Here is a 10,008-nt window from a genome sequence, read left to right as displayed (position 1 = left end):
GTATACCACTGTGAAATCATGCCAGCATTCAGTAGGCACTCAATAAAGCTTGCTAGCCAAAAGTGGGGCTTACGAGACAAAGCGACTTCCTCATTAGTCATTCTCTCTACACAACTGTGCTGGCCTGGCTGTCAGAAGGATTCCAAAAATATCCCTTCTCCAGAAAACTTCCAGACAGGTTGTGTTGAATGACTATTTTAGAAATAATATTTCAACATGTTAAAATGACTATTACAAGCCACCATTTGGATCCAGTTCAACTCAGGATGAATGGATGAAATCAATTTCCTGGATCAGAAGGTCTTTGGTTCCAGTGACCGCTAGCAACTGGTTCCACTCAGGTTCGTACATTGTGCAGGAAGGAGAGAGGGCCGAAGGCTTGAAGCAGAAAGTGAAGTACTGCAGAACTTTCTCCCCTCCTTCAAGCCTTGTTTAACAAACATTCGCTAGAGTCACCGAGATCCTCCCACCTTTTCCATAAGCTGTGTGTCCTCTGCTATGCTGCCTGGGATATCTGTGGGAAGGAGGAACTCGAGGGCACTAATGAGCAGGAGGACTTAAGCAGGAATGCAGAGGGTAAGGAAAACCAGAGCCACACACAGACATGGACCCAGGATTAGGCAAGACAGACATGCTAGCATCAGGGATGGAATGCTGGGGCTGGACAGGCAGGCTGTCAGCTGCTCTGGCCATGAGGCTCACAAAGACCCTACCATTGCCTTCGATCATCATCAAAACTGAGTTCCATGCACACCCTGCCATGGGCTTAAAATAATAACAGTAACAACAGCAACAAGACTGTGCTCAAGCAGCCAAGGGTGACCCCTGCTACAGAAATGAGTAACCTAAGACCGATAGCAATCAAAAAACTCGGAATCTCTTAGGGAACACAGTTCCACCACAGAATTTATCTAAACCCAGGAGTGATGCCTGTGGCAGTGTTAATATTATCTGAGGCTGTGATATTCTCTGCAAAGTAGCACAGTATCTTCTAAAAAGCCCTTTCCCAGGGCCGCTTCTCTTCCGAAATACCTCCATCAGAAAGCACCAATACTTAACAGGAATCAAACCAAATGGAGCCATCTTTCAGCCTCAAAGCATCCAACCAACAGCAAAAGAGGAAGAAATGCAACAAGGTAAAACCCCATTAGCCTCAATCTCCTCTCATGGCCTGTTATGGTGGCCCAGTGGGTGCTACGTACCATGCCGGGATTTTCTTCCTGGGTATAGAATATTCAACCCATCCGTACTGAGTCCTTGACTCACCCTAGGTGCCGTGATCATCACTGAAAGAGGAGCAAGACACCACATCCACCCTCAGGGAGCTCACGGGCAACCAGAAAATAAAATACCCAAATGATGATAGCACAAAAACAGAATATGATACCCAAAGGGCTTGCAGGATTTGGAAGCCGGATGCAGGGCTTTCCATTCTCAGAGCATCTACATGCTTTGTTGTGTAAGATCCAAGACTTGAAGCTGTATCAGAAGCTGTATCAGAATCTTCAAGAAGATTCTGGTCAATGGGGGTGGTATTGGGTTAAGGAGGCAGGGAGATTCCTATTGCATTAAGGAAAGTTCAATAGGAACATGAGATGTCCGCTCCAACTTCAAAGAGCTCTTTATAGGATTTTCTGAGATTGGAACCACAGTTCTCCCTCAAGAAGTTGAGCACCCTTACGCCTGGATTTTCTTATCATAGAGGACCCAGTGCATGTTGGCTTTCCACAGAATGAGCTGGAAACCTTTGTAGATATGACTTACCCTACCAGGACTGCCCCAATTTCACCTTTCCTGGAGGCCAATGGTCAGTCCACAAGTAGGAAATAAACCATCATAATAAATAATAACAGCTAATATCTGTTGGTTGTTCTCTGCGAGTATTTTACATGCAACATACAGTCTTACCCTCATAGAAATGAAAGCTAAGGGAAATAACGTAACTATGCCAAGGTCATGGGGCTGGCAAGTGGAGGCACCAGGGTGCCAGGCTGCCTCTGGCTCAGATGCCTATCTCTCTAAATCCAGACTCTCTCCCGCAGGAATAGCACTGCTGCTTAACGAAGACCCCTGCCCTTTGTGCCAAACTTTTGTCGATACTGTTATTTAAAGGGACACAGCCCAATTTACTCCAGTATCAATTCTCTATATCATTTACCTCAGCACTGATTGTATCATTCGCAAATTAGCATTAGGCAGCAATTTCTGGTCCCATATAAAACTATTTAGCAATCTCGCCAAGAAAATGAAAGATGTAAAGCAAAAGGCTGGGTGCTGAACCTAATTCTCTTCCTTATCTTCTTGTTACATATTGACGTATTTGAGGCCATTCAAAAGCATCCAACTTGTCTTGCTTGAGTGCAAATCAGATTATTGACATTGAAAGCCATTTAACAGTTATTTAAATGTTGGAGTCCTATCTCGGTGGGATCTGCTTCTTGACTGGCTTCTACGGCAGAATGGTCAACTTTTGTTCGTAGGGAACAGAGACGTTTCCCATTTATTCCATGAGCCTAGCATGAGAGCTGTAGGATGTCTGCTCCAACACATCCAGATGTATCTCCCCGGATCATCACTACACGATGGTCCAGCCCTGGCCACCACCCCAGCTGCAGGCCTGTGAAACTGTCATGGTCACATTGCCCAGAAGGGACAAGCCAAACGAATTCCCTGTTCCGTCAACCACCCCTACATTTTAGGGAGCCCCAACTATTGCTTAGCACAAAGCCGGTTTCTAAAAAAAACTGCTTCAGAAACATTCTGCTTAGTTCCATTTATTTAGCTATATTCAACATTGAGTGTGTTTCTGCTGTGTGCTAGCTACTGTCTTAGGGTCTTGGATGGAGAAACAATCATGCCAAGAAGAGAAATCAAAAGCTGTTTTGTGGGGGACACTGATGTGACAAGATCTCCATATTTGTGGTCCTAGATGCTGGGGGTGTAGTCAGCAGATGACCTTCATCTATGAGCTCTTCTGGAATTGCCTCGGCTGCAGAGTCCCACCTTGTCCAAGATCATACCCTCTCCCAGCCATCCCATGTTCAGCGACGGATGACCTGGCCATCTCTGCTCAACTCTTAAGGCCTCTTCAAGTCCCAAAGATCCCTGTGGGCTGTCACTGAATCACTGTAGCTTGACTCCTCGGGATGCTTAATTACACTTTCCCTCCCTCCCTCCCCTTCATTCTATAGGCTTGAGACCAAGCGCTCACTCTCATCAACACCACACATGCTAAACTCTACCTTAGTGTCTGCTTCCCAGAAAACCCGATCTGTACCAGCTGGAAACAAGAGGAGTCCAAGAGAAAGTAAGTGCTGAAGTGGGGTTTTGAAGCTGGGTCTCTCAATGTCTACTTCACTGGCCATAAAGACCCTATCACTCCTGGTCAGTATTGGCCCAGTTGTTAAAACTTTCATATGTACCAAATGGGAAAGATATGCCTATATAAGGAAATAACATTTGCTGGTATCTGGTAGTTGAAACATATGAAGGAAATAATAACTAAAAGGACAATGGAATTCATCTCAATTGGATTGTCATCTGGAAAAAATATAAGGAGAAGATAAGAGCAATTCATCTACCCTTGAAAGCTCCTGCAAAGTCCCTGGGTCCCTTTGGAAACATACACAAAGACTCATTTCTTGCAGCAGGAGGGTAGAAGAGCTGAGGACCAGGCCTTGGGTGGAGTTGTTAGATCAGTTGATCTCCGTAAAAGGTTAGATTCCAATCCCCAATTTGGCAGTTCTTCTATGCCAAGGTTAGAACCCAATTGGGTTAAAAGTGGACCTTGACACTGGAATGGGGACATCTGATGAACATCTGGAGAAATCATTTATTTCCAGATTCCCAGTACCCTCTGAACCCACAGAAGTCACCCACCTCTCCCTATTAAAGAAGTGTCTCCTCCTCTTGCTTGCAGGCAATGCAAATTTCTCTCCTGGATCATAAGATGCATGTCCCTCAACATTGACCTCAATTCCCACACTTCTACTCTAATTAAATCACAGTAAAGCCCAGATGGGATCATGCTGGGTCTGATAAGAAAGGAAAAAGGCTCCTACACTAAATGCAAGACCTATCTAGCATGTTTGTGCTGGAACCAGGAGATTACATATGGGGTTGGAAACTGGTAGTATTTGGGCAAGGGAACCAAAGGAAGGGGTTGAATCAGACACAGTTTGTCAATTTAGGAACACTTTTTCTGAATACAATGTTTAAAACCTTGGTGAGGTCCCTGGAAATGGAAAGATGTGCTACTGAAATGTTTCCTACGAGTATGGAAAAAGCAACCATCAACACTAAATGAGGCTGGAATGGCGGAATTGTCATGGCACACAGCGGAAGAAGGGATTAAAAGGATCTCAGAAATAGGCGTACCAGAATGGACATAATCTTTAAGGCGGGAAAACCAGATGATCACGCTCCGTGCAAAAGTCTGGAGAATGCACCATTCACAAGAGGCCTATGGAATGCCCTGGTCAGAGGGGCACTGGCTCACTGTCAAGTTCAGTGGTAGTTCCTTTAGTCCACAGCTAGTGGTAGAGGAGGCTATGACAGAACTGGACAATGGGGACAACAGAACACTCAAACAATATTGGAAGGATCACAGTGTCAGAAGCCAAGAGGCTATAATTATTGTAGTAAGTGGCAAGGTCAGAAGGCCACTCATCTGCTGAGCTACAGAGATGGTTAATAGAACACCTTGGGGGCAAAACAGAACAGCAACCAACGAGGGCTCTACTCAATTTGTACCATCAAAAGAAATCAGAGATGGATGATAAAGAGAAGGAGGGCAGTCTCCACAAAAAGCCATGTTTCCTTGCCCAGCTTTCAGACCTGGAACACACTGAATGCAGACAAAGCCTTGTCCCCACCAAGGAGAATCCTGTGACACCACAGCCAAGGATACCCTGTAATAGTCTTCCTGTCCTTCCTCAGAGGGAACTTCTCTGTGCCCTGGAGAGAGGGAACCATCCAAACACTTGGCAGACTGTGGGGCTCAAGATCTGAGTTGACATGGGCCCCTGCAGACCCAAAGAATTGTCACAGTCCCCTGGTAGAGAAAGCTCTAGGACCACATGTGATCGGTGGAGTTCTGGCCAAAGTCTGCCTCACATGGGCTCCAGTGGGTTCACAGACTCTACAGCAGACTCTACAGTGGAAATTTTCCCCCATCCTCTAATGGGTGACAGGGCAGATAGACTGGAAAATCAACACACTGAGTCCCTTGCCAGTGGAGTAAGAGCCCTCCTAATAGAGATGGCCACGTGGAAGACTCCGTGAGTACCTACCCCTGATCAAGATAGAAAACAAGCAATAATATTATGTCCCAGGAAGAAGACAGAAATCATTGCTCCTATTAAAAATCTAAGAAATGCAAGGACGGTGGTTCTCATCATATCTCCACTTGATTACCAGCGTAGCCGAAAGGAAGAATTGCAGTGTAGATCCCTAGGGTTTGAGATCAAGACTACAGTGTGTGCATCAGAAAACACTTCCAGGGTAACTATGGGTCCTGATAAAGACGGTGTGCCTGACCCTGGACCCCCAAATGATGGAGGTCTGTCACAGTTTCTGGTGGGCCTAGGAATGTTCTTTGGGGGATGGAAGTGGTTAATCCAGAACCAGGATGAGCAGCGCCGGAAGACACAAGCTAGCTGCAGGAGCAAGTGGCGTTGACCTCCTCGTCACTCACGACTCCTGTTCTCTTTCTGAGTTCACCCTATGACTTCAGGGGATCCCTTATGACTACCTGACAGAGGAAGAAAAACCCCAGGCACCATTCACAGATGGTTCAGCTCAGTGTGTGGATTAAAGATGAAAATGGACAGCAACAGTACTGTAGCCCTATTCAGGAATGACTTCGAAAAATAGTCAAAGTTGGGGGTGGGGAGCGGAGGGGTTCCTCTCAACCGGCAGCATCTAGGCAAGACAACTGGTCATGCACTTTGCCTGGACAAAGAAGTAGCCCAGTGTTAGATTATATATGAATCCATGGGCAGTGGCAAGTAGCCAGGCTAGATGGTCAGGGACCTGGAACAAGAGAAATTAGGGTCTTCATGTATTTTTTTAAAATCTGTTCTGTATTTTATGATGCTTTGGCACCCTGACCTGAGAGCTTCTCTCTTGCTGACTTGGAGAGATTACCCCTTCCTGGAGCTAGCTAATTCCTAGCCAGAGCAACCTAGTGCTCCCCCCTCCCCAGCAGGTGTTTCATATGCAAATAAACCAATCTAAAGCCTGTATCCCTGACCACCTCCTTTATTAGTCTATCTTACATCTTGGGCCAATATTGCCCTGCCCTAATCACCCCAGAACCAGCTACCAAATCAATTCCATTTGGGACATCCACCATGGAAGGGACACTAATGGGCCAAGGAGAAAAATGGCTCAGCCAACTGAAATCGGCCAGCGTCTCCTCAGCTACCCCAGTGCTATGCTAAGGGTGTTATGAACAGCATAGGCACAGTGACGGTGTGCACCCAGGCTTCCATTTGCCAAAGCCATTGTCACTGCCAAATGTTCAAGTGACCAACAACAATGAGGACGGATGCTTGCCCAGGAACAGCACCACACCCCAAGTTGGGAGCAAGCGGACGGCATTCACCTAAGTCTGTCCTGGAATTTCCAACAATTCCTTCTGACACGAATAAGCATGAATCTTGGGCTTGGATTTGCCTATTCTGCCCACAAAGCAGGAACCACATCACCACTTGAGTGTGTATAGAAGGTTAGAGCTCCCAGGATGGGATCCACACAACAGGTCCTCAGACCAGGAGGCCACGTTTATAACAGAGAGAGGAGGTAGCGGGCTCAGGAGTCTGGGACCCTCTACTGTACCGTGTACTGATCACCCTGAAGCTACCAGCTTGAAAGAAGGCAGGAACCACCACCGAAGGCTCTGCCGAAGTGCCCGCTGAAAGGCAGTGCTTTACCGGGGTGAGAACCCATCCTATCGGAACAGCATACACTTCGGATCCAAGACGCGTACACAAGGTTGTGCACCCAGCGGGAAAGACACACAGGTCCAGAGACCCACGAGGTGCAGTAGAAGTGGCCCGACTTAACATCCTTCCCATGACCCAATGGAGAACCTGTGCTTCCAGAACCATGTGATGCTTGTCATCGCGGCGTTCAAGATCCTGGTTCCCACAGGGGGATGCTTCCACCTGAAGACACAGAGAGAGCCCCTCGACAGCATGAGCTGCACCTGTGCCAGAGGAGCGTCAGGGAAGAGCGCAGTCACCATCCCTGCAGGGTGCCTGGCCCTGGTCATCGGGAGGACGTCAGGCTGCTCTTTCCCAGGAGGGGGAAGAGGGGGACGTGTTGGACAGCCGGGCGATGTACATGGTTACTCTTGGCATCTCCTCGCCCAGTTATGGTGGTAAAGGGGCGAACGCCATGATTCCAGTCTGAGAAACATGTAGTGACTGGAAACTCCGACGTTAAGAGTGAAGGTTTAGATAATGGCCCAAATAAGCCACCCAGACCAGCACAGAAGCCTCGGGAGGCTGAGGACAACTGGCAACGGATAACGGAGAGGGAGACCGAAGAGCCGGAGGGGTAAACAGTGGCAGACAGATGACTCACTGCCCAGACCCCCTGCAAGGAAGGGCCTGTTGCTCCAGCTTCCGGGAGGTCGGTGTACAGCCTCCAGCTGTCGGTTCCTTCGAGAATGGTCTCAGAGGCAGAGAGGCACCTCAACCAGTGTCATGCCACATCTAGGGACTGTGAACAAAGGAGTATAAATGCTCTGCCATTTCAGCCCAACTCTGGGCCATTCTGAAAAGCCAGTCTGTTTCCAGAGCCCTCCATCCAGAGGGATGGCTGACCACAGGTCCTGGGGGCCAGCAGACAATGGTCTGTCTTGCTCAGACTCTCAGCCCCCCTGCAAAGCCTGAGAGCCTCCTTCCCTGAGGCATCTGCTCCAGCCCCTAGCTACTGCCCAGCTCGGGCCGCACTCCAGGGGTCTCTGAGTTCTGGTTTTCTCGGGGCTCCAAAACAGGAAGAGACAATGAAGACCAACCCCTCCACCCCACCCCCACCAGCTTCTTCTTCAACGTCATTCTAACCCGGACATTTCTCTGCCCGTTACATTCTAGGTCTGCTCGCTCCAGCTCTGCATCTTGGGAGGCAAACACTCCGGGTTTTTGTTTTATTTCATTGTCTTGTTTTTCCCTATTGGTCTTCATGTCCCGCCAGGCCTGGGAAGGAGAGGAGAGACAGAGAGACTGTATACTCAGTTGGCAGTACCCAGAAATAACTTAGGTATTAAAAAACCAACAATCAAACAAAAACCAGAAAACAAGAAAACAAAACCAAAAGTAGGAGATACCCGGGGTCCCCTTCTCACCCCCCCAATCTCCCCATCGTGATGATTGTCCTCCGCACCCTCCCCTATCCCCCCACGACACCCTTTGGAGCCTTCCGGAGCCTCCGGGTGCTTCCAGCCGTCTCTGGCCTCTCTGCTAGCCCGGCCGCCCCGTTCCAGGCTGGCATGTCGTTGCCGACATTCCACCCAAGGATCATATCGCCCCTCAAGGCACTGAAACCACAACCGAGCTTCCCACGGCTCAGTTCTGACGCCGCCGCCTCCTCTCTGTCACCCCGGCCTGTGCTGAGCGCCTGGCGGCCACCATCTGCCTCATCAGCGTCATTACTGCAGAATCCATCAAACTCTCTTCCACACCAACCATGAAGGCCACGGACGTCATCTTCAATCGTCAGCCCCACCCAGCTTCTCCCAAAAGGCCTTCCCTCTCCATTAATTCATTCTTTTATTCCCTCGTTTAAGGAGGAGGTTGGAAGAGCCTGTCATGGGTCAGGCAGTGTACTTGGCACGGGGGACGGATGCCCACAGTGGACACCGTCCCCACCATGGCAGGGTGCACTGCCACAATCCTCCAATACATTCCTGCACATGAATGAAGAGCTCAGTCCGGAGAAAAAGCCCAGGTTTTGAGCATTCAATCGCCCAGCATTTGCCAACTCGAAGTGTGTGCCTCCGGCTGCCCACGGGGCTGAGGAACCCGACCCTTGGAGCTGGCGATCCTCAGCGGACGCGGAGAAGGTGGAAGAGGACAGCCACTGACTGCAAAGGGAGGCCAGCGGAGATACTGCTGGGGCCGCGCTTGGGTTAAGGGGAGCCGCTTCGGCTTGTTGTCGCGAACCTGCCGAGTGGGTTGGTGGAAAGGTTGCTATTTTATAGGCGGGAGAAGGGCTGCGGATGCTCAGGAACTGGTTCCACTCTCACCCCAACATCCCCTGGGGATACATTCCAATCATGAGGATTATCTGGGGTGGGAGTTGGGGGGGAGGAAAAAAAGAAAAACGAAACCAAACCAAAAAACCTCAGCTTTTTGGGGCTTCTGGTGAATCCCACTATGGCGTGGCCTCCACGCAGGGTCTGCGCTCCCCCACATGCACATGGCCCCCCTCCGGAGCCCAGGGTGCTCCTTCTCCCAGCAGGCAATAAAGAGCCAGAGCACAGGCAATTTCCTTTCAAATTAAGAAATACAAATATTTCCAGCGTGAAGAAAACCCGAGTTGCAACTCAGAAAGTATGCAGTTAAGTCCCTCTTATCAATTTACAATATAAAAACATCTCATGCATATAAAAGTGAATTTTGGTAGCGGCGGCCTCCCAACCATTCCTGGGTGTTTCTCTGCACCCAGGTTAGTACACATTTACACGTCGAATGCACACAGGATTATGCCGGAGCCAAATACTGAAAGAAAACATGCGGTAAATGGTTGCTTTAATAAGTCCTGTTCCATTGAAAGGAAATAAAACCTGAGTATTAATGAGATATAATTATATATTTAAAATCTTTTCCCTTGTGCAGTATATAGGATTAATGCCAGTAAACTCACAAACTGCAGCATTCTACTCCATTACATCTGCAATGATTAGAGATAGTTTGAACATCTGGCATATAATCTGTGATAGAAAACAGCATTCTGCACTTTAATGGACGTCTGGAGGCTACACGTATCTGATTTTATTTC

The sequence above is a fragment of the Lontra canadensis genome, unplaced genomic scaffold, assembly GCF_010015895.1.
Source record: "Lontra canadensis isolate GAN:19392208 unplaced genomic scaffold, GSC_riverotter_1.0 scaffold202, whole genome shotgun sequence".
NCBI classification, from domain to species: domain Eukaryota; kingdom Metazoa; phylum Chordata; class Mammalia; order Carnivora; family Mustelidae; genus Lontra; species Lontra canadensis.
This window is presented reverse-complemented; position numbering follows the sequence as displayed.